Source organism: Schistocerca cancellata, chromosome 3 (genome assembly GCF_023864275.1).
Source record: "Schistocerca cancellata isolate TAMUIC-IGC-003103 chromosome 3, iqSchCanc2.1, whole genome shotgun sequence".
Taxonomy (NCBI): domain Eukaryota; kingdom Metazoa; phylum Arthropoda; class Insecta; order Orthoptera; family Acrididae; genus Schistocerca; species Schistocerca cancellata.
The window spans coordinates 407,662,518-407,678,581 of NC_064628.1; positions in this window are offsets into that span (position 1 = coordinate 407,662,518).

Consider the following 16,064-nt stretch of genomic DNA (forward strand, 5'->3'; position numbering starts at 1 on the left):
TGGTCTTACGTTAAATCAGTAAGTGGCTCGAAACAGCATATCCAGACACTCCGGGACGACGATGGCGTTGAAACAGAGGATGACATGCGTAAAGCTAAAATACTAAACACCTTTTTCCAAAGCTGTTTCACAGAGGAAGACCGCACTGCAGTTCCGTCTCTAAATCCTCGCACAAATGAAAAAATGGCTGACATCGAAATAAGTGTCCAAGGAATAGAAAAGCAACTGGAATCACTCAACAGAGGAAAGTCCACTGGACCTGACGGGATACCAATTAGATTCTACACAGAGTACGTGAAAGAACTTGCCCCCATTCTAACAGCCGTGTACCGCAAGTCTCTAGAGGAACGGAAGGTTCCAAATGATTGGAAAAGACCACAGGTAGTCCCAGTCTTCAAGAAGGGCCGTCGAACAGATGCGCAAAACTATAGACCTATATCTCCGACGTCGATCTGTTGTAGAATTTTAGAACATGTTTTTTGCTCGTGTATCATGTCGTTTCTGGAAACCCAGAATCTACTCTGTAGGAATCAACATGGATTCTGGAAACAGGGATCGTGTGAGACCCAACTCGCTTTATTTGTTCATGAGACCCAGAAAATATTAGATGCAGGCTCCCAGGTAGATGCCATTTTCCTTGACTTCCGGAAGGCGTTCGATAAAGTTCCGCACTGTCGCCTGATGAACAAAGTAAGAGCCTACGGAATATCAGACCAGCTGTGTGGCTGGATTGAAGAGTTTTTAGCAAACAGAACAGAGCTTGTTGTTCTCAATGGAGAGACGTCTACAGACGTTAAAGTAACCTCTGGCGTGCAACAGGGGAGTGTTATGGGACCATTGCTTTTCACAATATATATAAATGACCAAGTAGATAGTGTCGGAAGTTCCATGCGGCTTTTCGCGGATGATGCTGTAGTATACAGAGAAGTTGCAGCATTAGAAAATTGTAGCGAAATGCAGGAAGATCTGCAGCGGATAGGCACTTGGTGCAGGGAGTGGCAACTGACCCTTAACATAGACAAATGTAATCTATTGCGAATACATAGAAAGAAGGATCCTTTATTGTATGATTATATGATAGTGGAACAAACACTGGTAGCAGTTACTTCTGTAAAATATCTGGGAGTGGGCGTGCGGGACGATTTGAAGTAGAATGATCATATAAAATTAATTGTTGGTAAGGCGGGTGCCAGGTTGAGATTCATCGGGAGAGTCCTTAGGAAATGTAGTCCATCAACAAAGGAGGTGGCTTGCAAAACACTCGTTCGGCCTATAATTGAGTATTGCTCATCAGTGTGGGATCCGTACCAGGTCGGATTGACGGAGGAGATAGAGAAGATCCAAAGAAGAGCGGCGTGTTTCGCCACAGGGTTATTTGGTAAGCGTGATAGCGTTACGGAGATGTTTAGCAAACTCAAGTGGCAGACTCTGCAAGAAAGGCGTTCTGCATCGCGGTGTAGCTTGCTGTCCAGGTTTCGAGAGGGTGCGTTTCTGGATGAGGTATTGAATATATTGCTTCCCCCTACTTATACCTCCCGTGGAGATCACGAATGTAAAATTAGAGAGATTCGAGCGCGCACAGAGGCTTTCCGGCACTCGTTCTTCCCGCGAACCATACGCGGCTGGAACAGGAAAGGGAGGTGATGACAGTGGCACGTAAAGTGCCCTCCGCCACACACAGGTAGGTGGCTTGCGGATTATAAATGTAGATGTTGATGTAGATGTTTTCGTTCTTTGTACAGTATCACAATGGGCGTACAGGCTCCGAGGAGAACGAACTTTGAGACTGCATTTGTTTTCGTCGTACAGGGCCAGCACGCGTCTTGATGGAAGTCGTTGTGCACTCATCACGGTCACCTGCACATAGCTTTTAATGTGAACAGAAGGGACGTGTGGTAGGTCCGCTGTTGTTTTCTACATAAATGATCTTTTGGATAGGGTGCATAACAATTTGCTGATGATGCTGTGGTGTACGCTAAGGTGTCGTCGTTGAGTGACTGTAGGAGGATACAAGATGACGGACAGGATTTGTGATTGGTGTAAAGAATGGCAGCTAACTCTAAATATAGATAAATGTAAATTAATGTAGATGAAGAGGAAAAAGAATCCTGTAAATTTTGAATACTCCATTAGTAGTGTAGCGTTTGACACAGTCACGCCGATTAAATATTTGGGCGTAACGTTGCAGAGCGATATGAAGTGGGACAAGCATGTAATGGCAGTTATGGGGAAGGCGGATAGTCGTTTTCGGTTCATTGGTAGAATTTTGGGAAGATGTGGTTCATCTGTAAAGAAGACCACTTATAAAACACTAATACGACCTATTCTTGAGTACTGCTCGAGCGTTTGGGATCCCTGTCAGGTCGGATTGAGGGAGGACATAGAAGCAATTCAGAGGCGAGCTGCTAGATTTGTTACTGGTAGGTTTGATCATCACGCGAGTGTTACGGAAATGCTTCAGGAACTCGGGTAGGAGTCTCTAGAGGAAAGGAGGAGTTCTTTTCGTGAATCGTTACTGAGGAACTTTAGAGAACCAGCATTTGAGGCTGACAATTTTACTGCCGCCAACTTAAATTTTGCGGAAAGACCACGAAGATGAGATAAGAGATATTAGGGCTCGTACAGAGGCATATAGGCAGTCATTTTTCCCTCGTTCTGTTTGGGAGTGGAACAGAGAGAGAAGATGCTAGTTGTGGTACGAGGTACCTGCCGCCACGCACCATATGGTGGATTGCGGAGTATGTGTGTAGGTGTAGATGTAGATGTTAGCTTCCTTCTTTATTAAGGCTAGTTGCCTATCTAGGAATTTTCCGTGACGTTATGTTTCAGCAAAGTAACACAAAACCGCTTGTTACATGTGCTGCCCTGATCTACCTCGGTACCGGGGGTGTTCGACTGTTGCCATTGCCCAGCACATTGTTCACGTTTCTCACCCATTGAAAATGTCTGGGCATGGGTTGCCAAAAGATTGGCACGCCACCATCCATCAGACATTGTAATTTATGAGCACAGGCATAGCTGAAGCTGTGTGGAATGAAATACCCATACGTATAATTTACGTTCAGTTTGACTTGAGGCCAATTCTGGTTATAGCCCTTGTTGCTGCCCTAGGTGGCTGCTTTGTGTACTAAATATCACGTAACTACATATTACCAATTCACCCACATATCTAACCGTTTATTTGTCCTAATGTACCGCGAAGGCACAATAACTAAAATTAGTTATTTACTGTCATTGTTAGTGCATAAATTTTAACAGCCTGCAGTGTACATTCACCTACTCTTGCAGTATTTCACATGTAACCACTTCATCACTTTGTTTAGAGGAACAGAAACGTCATAAGTAATTTTAAATACCATCTTTTTGGGATTACGCCGAGTTATTTTTGAACACCCTTAATTGGGTTGATGATAAACATTTTTGTATTTTGTTAACTGAAAAACATAAACCACTACTGTTAAAAGAACGTAATTTTTTATCCTCTAGCAGACTTAGGTATAACACACTTGTATCACCCTTACGACACATTTGTAATGTCAATACGTAAGCTGTGAGTATTTCGAATCGTAAAAATGAGAGTTTAGATTTTCAAGTATTTCAATTGCTTACAAAGTGTGTGAAATATTGCAGTAAATGTAAATAATTTTATTAAGTTTCAAGATACTGACAGTGACATGGTCTTTGAAGATGTCACACCCCTTTGTTATCTTCTTTGCTCATCATGTGAGTCTGTATAAACAAAGCATTTCATTCCACAATTTAAGTAGTATGTTGTAATTAAACAATTGTTCCTTCCTAAAATCTAATACTTTCTTCATTTCTAAAAGCGAACACCTTCTTCCTTCCTTTCTTTCTGATACAGTATTTGTTTGTCTTTTGGCTTTGTTGTATGTGTTGCATATTTTTATTGGATCATGGTTTTATTTAACAGTCTATTATAGTAGATACAGTCTATACACCTTTTAAAGACTCTAGGCACCTTTGTTCTGACTAAAAACTTTACCAAAATTTGTTATTGTGCCTAAACTTTTGTAGGCCTGCATAATTTTTAGATATAGCAATAATTTCCATAGATTATATTTTCATAGTGGTGCATTATCCCTCCTAAAATGTGATCTAAAACAATTTAAATGTGAAAATATTTAATGTGAGGGTATACTGCCACATACATCAAAAGTAAGCATTAAATAAATACATTTATATGGATAGTTTGTTGCCTCCTTAGTGTAATATTTTAGCGAACACATATTTTCTGTAATTTTAAACCCAGGTCAAGTTAGCTTATGACATCAATTCCTTAGGCCTAACGTCTAATGTCAGCTGTTGCTTGTAGCTATTTAGGCATGGAAACAGCAACACCAAACATTGTATATACGCTCCTGGAAATTGAAATAAGAACACCGTGAATTCATTGTCCCAGGAAGGGGAAACTTTATTGACACATTCCTGGGGTCAGATACATCACATGATCACACTGACAGAACCACAGGCACATAGACACAGGCAACAGAGCATGCACAATGTCGGCACTAGTACAGTGTATATCCACCTTTCGCAGCAATGCAGGCTGCTATTCTCCCATCGAGACGATCGTAGAGATGCTGGATGTAGTCCTGTGGAACGGCTTGCCATGCCATTTCCACCTGGCGCCTCAGTTGGACCAGCGTTCGTGCTGGACGTGCAGACCGCGTGAGACGACGCTTCATCCAGTCCCAAACATGCTCAATGGGGGACAGATCCGGAGATCTTGCTGGCCAGGGTAGTTGACTTACACCTTCTAGAGCACGTTGGGTGGCACGGGATACATGCGGACGTGCATTGTCCTGTTGGAACAGCAAGTTCCCTTGCCGGTCTAGGAATGGTAGAACGATGGGTTCGATGACGGTTTGGATGTACTGTGCACTATTCAGTGTCCCCTCGACGATCACCAGTGGTGTACGGCCAGTGTAGGAGATCGCTCCCCACACCATGATGCCGGGTGTTGGCCCTGTGTGCCTCGGTCGTATGCAGTCCTGATTGTGGCGCTCACCTGCACGGCGCCAAACACGCATACGACCATCATTGGCACCAAGGCAGAAGCGACTCTCATCGCTGAAGACGACACGTCTCCATTCGTCCCTCCATTCACGCCTGTCGCGACACCACTGGAGGCGGGCTGCACGATGTTGGGGCGTGAGCGGAAGACGGCCTAACGGTGTGCGGGACCGTAGCCCAGCTTCATGGAGATGGTTGCGAATGGTCCTCGCCGATACCCCAGGAGCAACAGTGTCCCTAATTTGCTGGGAAGTGGCGGTGCGGTCCCCTACGGCACTGCGTAGGATCCTACGGTCTTGGCGTGCATCCGTGCGTCGCTGCCGTCCGGTCCAAGGTCGACGGGCACGTGCACCTTCCGCCGACCACTGGCGACAACATCGATGTACTGTTGAGCAATTCGGCGGTACGTCCACCCGGCCTCCCGCATGCCCACTCTACGCCCTCGCTCAAAGTCCGTCAACTGCACATACGGTTCACGTCCACGCTGTCGCGGCATGCTACCAGTGTTAAAGACTGCGATGGAGCTCCGTATGCCACGGCAAACTGGCTGACACTGACGGCGGCGGTGCACAAATGCTGCACAGCTGGCGCCATTCGACGGCCAACACCGCGGTTCCTGGTGTGTTCGCTGTGCCGTGCGTGTGATCATTGCTTGTGCAGCCCTCTCGCAGTGTCCGGAGCAAGTATGGTGGGTCTGACACACCGGTGTCAATGTGTTCTTTTTTCCATTTCCAGGAGTGAATTTCAAATACTTTATGTATTTTATTAGTGCAGACATATGTTGCTGACAGTTAGAAACTTATGGCAAAAATATCGAACATTTAATGTTTCTGATAGGTGTACATCTGTTGGTGACTGTGAGAAACATATGACAGAAAGATCGAACATTTGACATTTCTAAAAGTGAAGCTATGTGTTAGTGACAGTAAACAGCTGGGGCATGATATAGCAGTCCTTTTTATTGTGTGCTTTTTGGGGTTTATGGAATAGCATTTAAACTAAAAAATGTGTATGACAACTACATATTACCAATCTGTAACTTGATAAGGAAATTTAGTTTAATTATTTATTGACCCATGTAAATGTTTAATAGCAGATGGCATAGAGCTTCGAGTGAAATTGACCAGTGCAACTGGTGAGCCAGTCCACAAATGACTTTTGGGAAGTTAGTAATGAAAACGTATTTTTTGATAAATATTTTGGATACTTTTGAGCACAGACCATATAAGGAGTACAGTATAACAGGTTTTTTCATTTTAATAACAGCTCTGATTGGAGGAAAGTGAAGGTGGTGTGTGATACATTTTTGATTTAAAAATAAAATGTTCAGCCATTCACTTTTGAGCATAGCCTAAAAGGAGATGCATTGTAATACGTTCTTTCATTTTGATACTAGGCTTTCAAAGTGGGAGAGGAAAGGTGACCTTAATTCTATGCAGTGTGTGGGTATGCCATTTTATGTATACAATAAATCTCTTTGGCCTTGCAGTCATTTTAATATTATGCCAGAGACATGTATAGGTATGCAAATAATGCAATAAATAATTTTAACATCATTTTAATATTACATCAGAGGTAGATGTGTGTTAACAAACAATTAACAAACAATGTAATTTCCCATCATTTTTACGCCAGAGGTAAATGTCTTTTGGAGCCGGCCGGAGTGGCCGAACGGTTCTAGTCGCTACAGTCTGGAGCCGCGCGACCGCTACGGTCGCAGGTTCGAATCCTGCCTCGGGCATGGATGTGTGTGATGTCCTTAGGTTAGTTAGGTTTAAGTAGTTCTACTAGGGGACTGATGACCTCAGAAGTTAAGTCCCATAGTGTTCAGAGCCATTTGAACAACTTTTTGTCTTTCGGAAGTAACGAATATCTCTGACTGATCTGAGGGTTATGCAGTTCTTTCTTTCATATTTAGTGCTACTCATATTTGTAATAGTATGCTCTGACTGATTGGAGCTAGGGAAGTGTACTTCTGAAACAATGTAGTTTGACACACTTTTAACACATCATTTGAATACCACATTCTGACTGGTTGGAAAGAGGACAGAGGTGGAGTATAAAGCACAACTGAGCTATTTCAATCAGTTTGGGTTTTTAGTACTGTGCTATGACTGACCAGAGATAGGGAGGAGGAGGGGAGGGAGGAGGCGCATAGGGTTTTTAGTGTTCCACTAGCACAGTTGGGTTGCTTTCAAGAAATTCGTTTTCAGAAAAAAAAAATTGTCAATCTACATGTTGGAACATGGAAAGTTAGGTGCCTTATTCAGGCAGGTAGGACAGAGAATTTAAAAACGAAAATGGCGATGTTGTAGTTGAAAACTGGTGAAGCTCAGTGACAGGATGAAAAGGAGAGTACTCAGGAGAGTACAAGATTATAAGTAAAAAATCAAATATTGTTACTAACGAGTAAAAAAATGGGAATTTTGGTAAGTTATTCCGATCAGCATACTTAACACGTTATCACAACCAAGATAGACACAAAGCCAAAACTGACCACAGTAGTACAAGTTTATGTGCCACCTATGTCTGCAGATGATGAAGAGATTAAAAGAATGTATGATGAGATAAAAGCAGTTATTTAGATAGAAAAGGGAGAAAAAATTTAATTATCATGGGGGACAGGAGCTAGGTAGTAGGAAGAGGAAGAGAAGGAATAGCAATGGAGGAAAAAACTGAAGCGAAGTTGCATGGTAACCATTTTTCACAGAACATAATTGAATATTCTCGAACACTTGATTTAAGAATCGTGAAAGAGGGTTATATTCGTGGAGGAGACTTGGAACACAGGAAATTTCAAGTTGATTACATAACGGTGAGCAAGAGGGATTTCAGAACCAACGTTAAACTGCGAGACATTTTCAGAGCCAGGTGTAGACATGGACCACAACTTATTGATTATGAACTGTTGATTAAATACGAAGAAACTGGAAAAAGCTAGAAAATTATGGAGATGGAAGTAGATAACTTCACATAAATAAAGATTTTTGAGAGATTCAGAGAGAGCATTAGGCTGCTATTGATTGAAACAGATAAAATGGGTAGAAACTAATTGTGTAGGTTTTACCCGGCCGCTGGTGACCGAGCGGTTCTAGGCGCTTCAGTCTGGAATCGCACGACGCTACTTTCGCAGGTTGGAATCCTGCCTCGGGCATGGATGTGTGTGATGTCCTTAGGCTAGTTAGGTTTAATAAGTTCCAAGTTCTAGGGGACTGATGACCTCAGATTTTAAGTCCCTTAGTGCTCAGAGCCATTTGAACATTTTTTTGTAGATATGAGCTATAAAATAGTGAAGGCTGCACAAGATCAAATAGATAAAATGACAAGGCTTAGTAGAAATCCTCAGGTATCAGAGACTATATAGAATTTAACTGATGAAAGGTGAAAATACAAAAATGCAGCAAATGAAGCAGGTGAATGAAATGTCTAGAAAATGAGGTTGGTGGCAAGTGCAAAATCACTAAGCAGGTATGGCTAGAAGACAAATGTAAGAGGACAGAAGCATTAACTATTGCACCACAAATTAGTCTCCCAGAAAAACGCTAAAAATTTGTTAAAGTTCTTCACAGGCGACACCAAAATCGAAGCTGGTATCACCTGAGTCAATGACTACTGGTAGCTACAAGGTAAATGTTGACGAGGTCAAGGGGAATGCAAAAATGATTGTGAGATAGAGGACTGGCCAAGTACTCAAGTCTATGAAAGGAGCAGAATGACATCATGGCAACAGAAAAATACCATCATACGAATGACCAAACAGAGTGCCAAAAGAAGGCCTAAACACAGTGCAGAACTGACTATTCAGCCACTGATGCAGCACAAGGGAGCGTCTGGAAGACGAAGTTACTGAAATCTGACGTCACCATTTACTGAAATCTGACGCCACCATGAGATCTTACCAAGTGGAAAAACTAGTACATATGATGCCATTGCTACCTCCACTGCAGCAGAGCGCATGGGTAAAGAGAATAAATACTGAGCGCTTCTTAATCAGTGACCTCGGTTGCAGCTGTCCTGTGGAGAGGTGAGGCTATGTCAGTCGACTCTATGTGCGCATAACTACATATGATCATCTATGGAGCCAAATGTCTCACTGATAAGACTCTACCAATGCACGCTGTAGAGACAACTTCTGTCTCACAACTGATGGAGTGCAAAGACTGCCACCTACCTGCTGGCCCAGTGGGGACTTAACCAGTGGGATCAAGAACCTGATCACCACTCGCTATCAGTGGAGGGACCCACTCTTGCTTCTCGCCCTGTTACTGCGGCCGACACTGATGCTCCCAGCCTCTGTCTCCTAACTGGAGGCGGTAGGTAGAACAGTACATGGCAACAAGTATTTTAGGCTGGGCTGAAGGGCGAGTCTCGTGGGACATGCCTTCGATACTGATCAGAGTGATTTGGATATCAACTCGCAGAGCTGCTGTCCACCTCAACCAGTGTGCATCGTGATGGCTATGACACTGATCAGACATGAGGCAATGACTGTCACAGGATCCGTCCACTAGATAGCAATACTGGCAGGCAGATGCATGCCAACTACTCCAGATGGGGTCTATGTACCACTGGCACGACTAAGCTGCTAGAGTCCTGGGATGATAATCCTGTATTTCTGAACATTAAATGGCTCTGAGCAGTGTGGGACTTAACTTCTGAGGTCATCAGTCCCCTAGAACTTAGAACTACTTAAACCTAACTAATCCAAGGTCATCACACACATCCATGCCCGAGGCAGGATTCGAACCTGCGACCGTAGCGGTCGCGCGGTTCCAGACTGCAGCGCCTAGAACCGCTCGGCCACTCGGGCTGGCTCTGAACAATAAATATGTCACTGTGTATAACACGTTCCTAGCGCTTTCGGGCATAAACAATCTCCATCACCACTCTCTGCTTGACACAATCCTGACGACTTGACCCTTATATAACACTAGTGGAAAGATGCGTACCATCTGCCTGTATAATTAGGGAGACATCTGGAGAAAAGATAAGAAGATGGAAGAATATCAAGGGCTCACGTTGAAAAAACAGTACAAAGCAAATGGGCTGTACAAGTGGAACGAACTTGAAGGCAATGTTATAGAAAGGGAAGAGAGCGCAGATGAAGACGAAATAGGAAATAAAAAACTGCGATAAGTTGAGAGAGCACTGAAAGACCTAAGCTGAAAGAAGGCCCCTGGAACAGATGACACTCCCTTGCAACTACATACACTCCTGGAAATGGTAAAAAGAACACATTGACACCGGTGTGTCAGACCCACCATACTTGCTCCGGACACTGCGAGAGGGCTGTACAAGCAATGATCACACGCACGGCACAGCGGACACACCAGGAACCGCGGTGTTGGCTGTCGAATGGCGCTAGCTGCGCAGCATTTGTGCACCGCCGCCGTCAGTGTCAGCCAGTTTGCCGTGGCATACGGAGCTCCATCGCAGTCTTTAACACTGGTAGCATGCCGCGACAGCGTGGACGTGAACCGTATGTGCAGTTGACGGACTTTGAGCGAGGGCGTAGAGTGGGCATGCGGGAGGCCGGGTGGACGTACCGCCGAATTGCTCAACAGTACATCGATGTTGTCGCCAGTGGTCGGCGGAAGGTGCACGTGCCCGTCGACCTTGGACCGGACGGCAGCGACGCACGGATGCACGCCAAGACTGTAGGATACTACGCAGTGCCGTAGGGGACCGCACCGCCACTTCCCAGCAAATTAGGGACACTGTTGCTCCTGGGGTATCGGCGAGGACCATTCGCAACCATCTCCATGAAGCTGGGCTACGGTCCCGCACACCGTTAGGCCGTCTTCCGCTCACGCCCCAACATCGTTCAGCCCGCCTCCAGTGGTGTCGCGACAGGCGTGAATGGAGGGACGAATGGAGACGTGTCGTCTTCAGCGATGAGAGTCGCTTCTGCGCTTCTACCTTGGTGCCAATGATGGTCGTATGCGTGTTTGGCGCCGTGCAGGTGAGCGCCACAATCAGGACTGCATACGACCGAGGCACACAGGGCCAACACCCGGCATCATGGTGTGGGGAGCGATCTCCTACACTGGCCGTACACCACTGGTGATCGTCGAGGGGACACTGAATAGTGCACGGTACATCCAAACCGTCATCGAACCCATCGTTCTACCATTCCTAGACCGGCAAGGGAACTTGCTGTTCCAACAGGACAATGCACGTCCGCATGTATCCCGTGCCACCCAACGTGCTCTAGAAGGTGTAAGTCAACTACCCTGGCCAGCAAGATCTCCGGATCTGTCCCCCATTGAGCATGTTTGGGACTGGATGAAGCGTCGTCTCACGTGGTCTGCACGTCCAGCACGAACGCTGGTCCAACTGAGGCGCCAGGTGGAAATGGCATGGCAAGCCGTTCCACAGGACTACATCCAGCATCTCTACGATCGTCTCGATGGGAGAATAGCAGCCTGCATTGCTGCGAAAGGTGGATATACACTGTACTAGTGCCGACATTGTGCATGCTCTGTTGCCTGTGTCTATGTGCCTGTGGTTCTGTCAGTGTGATCCTGTGATGTATCTGACCCCAGGAATGTGTCAATAAAGTTTCCCCTTCCTGGGACAATGAATTCACGGTGTTCTTATTTCAATTTCCAGGAGTGTATATCCTTGGGAGCGCTGGATATAGCAACATTATTCCAGCTAGTGTGTAAGGTGTATGAGACAGATTAAATACCTGCAGACTTAAAAAATAATCTAATAACTCAAATTTCGAAAAAACAGGTGATGGCAGGTGTGAATATTATCGAATTATCAGTTTATTAGGTCTTGGTCGCAAAATACTACTACGAATTATTTATAGAAGACTGGAAAAAATGATAGTTGTTGACATTGAGGAAGATCAGTTTGGATAAACACTACTGATGGATTAGACTTCAGAATTGTTCTAACTGGCCGACTACTACCTACAAGGCAGTATGAAGGAGCAATCTATGATCGTGGGGTATGTGATCGGCATGTCGCCAATTCCTCCATCGATTATCACCAGTAGACGTATCCTAATTACTCCACTGCTTCTTTATTCAAACAACTGCTTATTCGGTCTCACAAGGGCTGAGTGGATCCCGTACCAGTCCTACACACCTCATAAAAAATGTGAAGAGATACTGAGAATTGAACCCATCTCTTTCCACACTGATGGCAGCGATGGTAACAATTCGGATTTGGAGGATTCCAGAAAAATGTAGGACACGCAATGTAACACTTACCCTATAAATTACATTAGAACATAATTTAACGAAAGGTAAATACAACGTTTATAGCTTCTGTAGATTTGGAGAAAGCTTTTGACAATGGTGACTCGAATACTCTCTGTGAAATTCTGAATGTAGTAGGAGTAAAAACAGGGAGTAAATGGTTATATACAACTCGCACAGAAATGGCAGTTACAAGAGTCAAGGGGTAAGAAAGGAGAGCAGTGACTGACGAGACAGTGAGACACGGCTGTAGCCTATCTCCGATGTTATTTGATCATGGAATTTTGTCATATGATGACATGTTGGAGACCGTGGCTGTTTTTGAAGACAAATGTTGATGGTGTAATGACAGCAACCAGCCACAAATTTACTTAGTTATTTGATCAGTTGAGCCAGCGGTATAAGAAACTGTAGACAAATTTGGAGAATGGATTAAAGTTCAGGAAGAAGAGAACAGACTTTGAGGTTTACGATGGCATTGTAATTCTGTTAGAGGCAGCAAAGGACTTGGAAAAATCAATTGAATGAAGTGGACAATGTCTTGAAAGAGGATATAAGCTGTAGATTGTTGTTGTTGCTGTGGTCTTCAGTCCTGAGACTGGTTTGATGCAGCTCTCCGTGCTACTCTATCCTGTGCAAGCTGCTTCATCTCCCAGTACGTACTGCATCCTACATCCTTCTGAATCTGCTTAGTGTATTCATCTCTTGGTCTCCCTCTACGATTTATAACCTCCACACTGTCCTCCAATACTAAATTGGTGATCCCTTGATGCCTCAGAACATGTCCTACCAACCGGTCCCTTCTTCTTGAGCAGGCCGGAGTGGCCATGCGGTTCTGGGCGCTACAGTCTGGAACCGCGTGACCGTTACGGTCGCAGGTTCGAATCCTGCTTCGGGCATGGATATGTGTGATGTCCTTAGGTTAGTTAGGTTTACGTAGCTCTAAGTTCTAGGGGACTTACGACCTCAGCAGTTGAGTCCAATAGTGCTCAGAGCCATTTGAACCATTTTGAACCCTTCTTCTTGTCAAGTTGTGCCACAGATTCCTCTTCTCCCCAATTCTATTCAATACCTCCTCGTTAGTTATGTGATCTACCCATCTAATCTTCACCACATTTCTAAAGCTTGTCCAAACTATTTATCGTCCATGTTTCACTTCCATACATGGCTACACTCCATACAAATGCTTTCATAAACGACTTCCTGATACTTAAATCTATACTCGATGTTAACAAATTTCTCTTCTTCAGAAACGCTTTCCTTGTCATTGCCAGTCTACATTTCATATCCTCTCTACTTCGACCATCATTAGTTATTTTGCTCCCCGTCGAATTAAATCAGGCGATACAGTGGGAATTAGAGTAGAAAATGCGTTACTAAAAGTAACAAATGAGTTTTGCAATTTCGGTAGCAAAATTGATTATGGCCAAAGGAGAGAGAGTGTAAAATGTAGAGTACCAGTAACAAGAAAAGCGGTTTTGAAGAACTGGAGTCTGTTAACATCAAATATAGATTTAACAGTTAAGAGGTCTTTTCTGAAGTGATCAGTCTGACGTGATGCCTTTTATACAAATGAAACTTGGACGATAAACTGTTCAGAGCAGAAGAAAATAGAAAGGTTCGCTATGTGGTGCTGCAGAAGAATGCTGAAGATTAGATGGGTAGATCATATAACCAATGAGAGGATACTGAAGGGAATTGGGGACAAACGAAATTTTCGGCATCGCTTGACCGAAAGACGGGATCAGTTGATAGGGCAAAATCTGAAGCACCAAGAGATCACCAATTTAGTATTAGAGATAAGTGCGTGAGTGAGTGTATGTGGAGGGGGGGGGGCGATAAAAGATGTAGAGGGAGACCAAGAGATAATCACAGTAAGCAGGTTCAAATAGATGTAGAGTGTAATAGTTACTCAGAGATAAGGGGCTTGCACAGTATAGAATAATAATAAGGGTTGCACCAAACGAATCTTCAGACTGAAGACTACATCGACAACATCCCCTGATTGGTTGGAATGAGAAGAGGGAGAAGGAATAAAGCAGAATTGGTGTGTTTCCATCATCTTGGATATTTATTTTTTCATTTCAATAGTGAAATATATTTTGCTGGAAATATGGGGCTGGGGGAGGGAGAGAGGTTTCTTTATTTCCTAATTGCACAATTGGGCTACTTCCACCATTATATTATATTCTTACTGATCTTGAAATTGCGCATTAATTTTTATGATTCAAATGGCTCTGAGCACTATGGGACTTAACTGCTGAGGTCATCAGTCCCCTAGAACTTAGAACTACTTAAACCCAACTAACCTAAGGACGTCACACACATCCATGCCCGAGGCAGGATTCGAACCTGCGACCGTAGAGGTCGCGCGGTTCCAGACTGTAGCGCCTAGAACCGCTCGGCCACTCCGATTGGCTAAATTTTTATGACTTAATCAATCGAGAGAGCACTTTCTCCGAATGTATGTCGTTCTCTGTTCTTGTTGCACAACTGAAGAACAATTTGAGAATCACTCTGTAGAATGAGCTGTGCGAGGCCACAGGGTACACTAAATAAGTGAATGAAATGCGTAATGGCCCGCCTCTACACCCATACCTTGCAAACCACTTTGAAATATAAGGCAGAGGGCACTTCCAGTTGCACCAGGTATTACACTGGAGAGGTAAAGAAACTGATACACCTGCCTAATATCGTGTAGGGCCCCCGCGAGCACGCAGAAATGCCACAACACGACGTGGCATGAACTCGACTAATGTCTGAAGTAGTACTGGAGGGAACAGACACCATGAATCACGCAAGACTGCTCATAAATCCGTTAAGAGTACAAGGGGGTGGAAATCTCTTCTGAACAGCACGTTATGAGGCACCCAGATATCCTCAATAATGTTCATGTCTGAGGAAGTTGGTGACAACGGAAGTGTTTAAACTCAAAAGAGTTTTCCTGGAGCCACTCTGTTGCAATTGTGGACGCGTGGGGTGTCACATTTTCCTGTTGGAATTGCTCAAGGCCGTCTGAATGCACAACGGACATCAATGGATGCAGGTAATCAGACAGGATGCTTACGTACGTGTCACTTGTCAGTGTCGTATCTAGACGTGCGAGGGTCCCATACCATTCCAACTGCACACGGCCTATACACCATAACAGAGCCTCCAGTAGCTTGAATAGTTGCCTGCTGACATGCAAGGCCCATGGATTCTTGAGGTTGTTTCCATATACGTACACGCCCATCCGGTCGATACGATTTGAAACGAGACTCGTTCGACCAGGCAACATGTCTCCAATTCAATGTCGGTAGTGACGTGCCCGGGCGAGGCGTAAAGCTTTGTGTCTTGCAGTCATCAAGGGCACGCGAGTGGGCCTTCTGCTCCAAACGCCATATCGATGGTATTTCGTTGACTGGTTCGCACACTGACATTTGTTGATGGCCCAGCATTGAAGTCTGCAGCAATCTGCCGAAGGATTGCACTTCTGTCACGTTGAATGATTCTTTTCAGTCGTCGTTGGTTCCGTTTTTTCAGGATCTTTTTTCCGGCTGCAGCGATGTCGGAGATTTGATGTTTTACCGGATTCCTGATGTTCACGGTACACTCGTGAAATGGTCGTACGGGAAAATTTCCACTTCAACGCAGCCTCAGAGATGCTGTGTCCTATCGCTCGTCCGCCGATTGTATCACCACATTCAAACTCACTTAAGTCCTGATAACCTTCCATTGTGGCAACAGTAACCGATCTAACAACTGCGCCAGACACTTGTTGTCTTATATAGGCTTTGCCGATCGCAGCGCTGTATTCTGCTTGTTCACATATCTCTG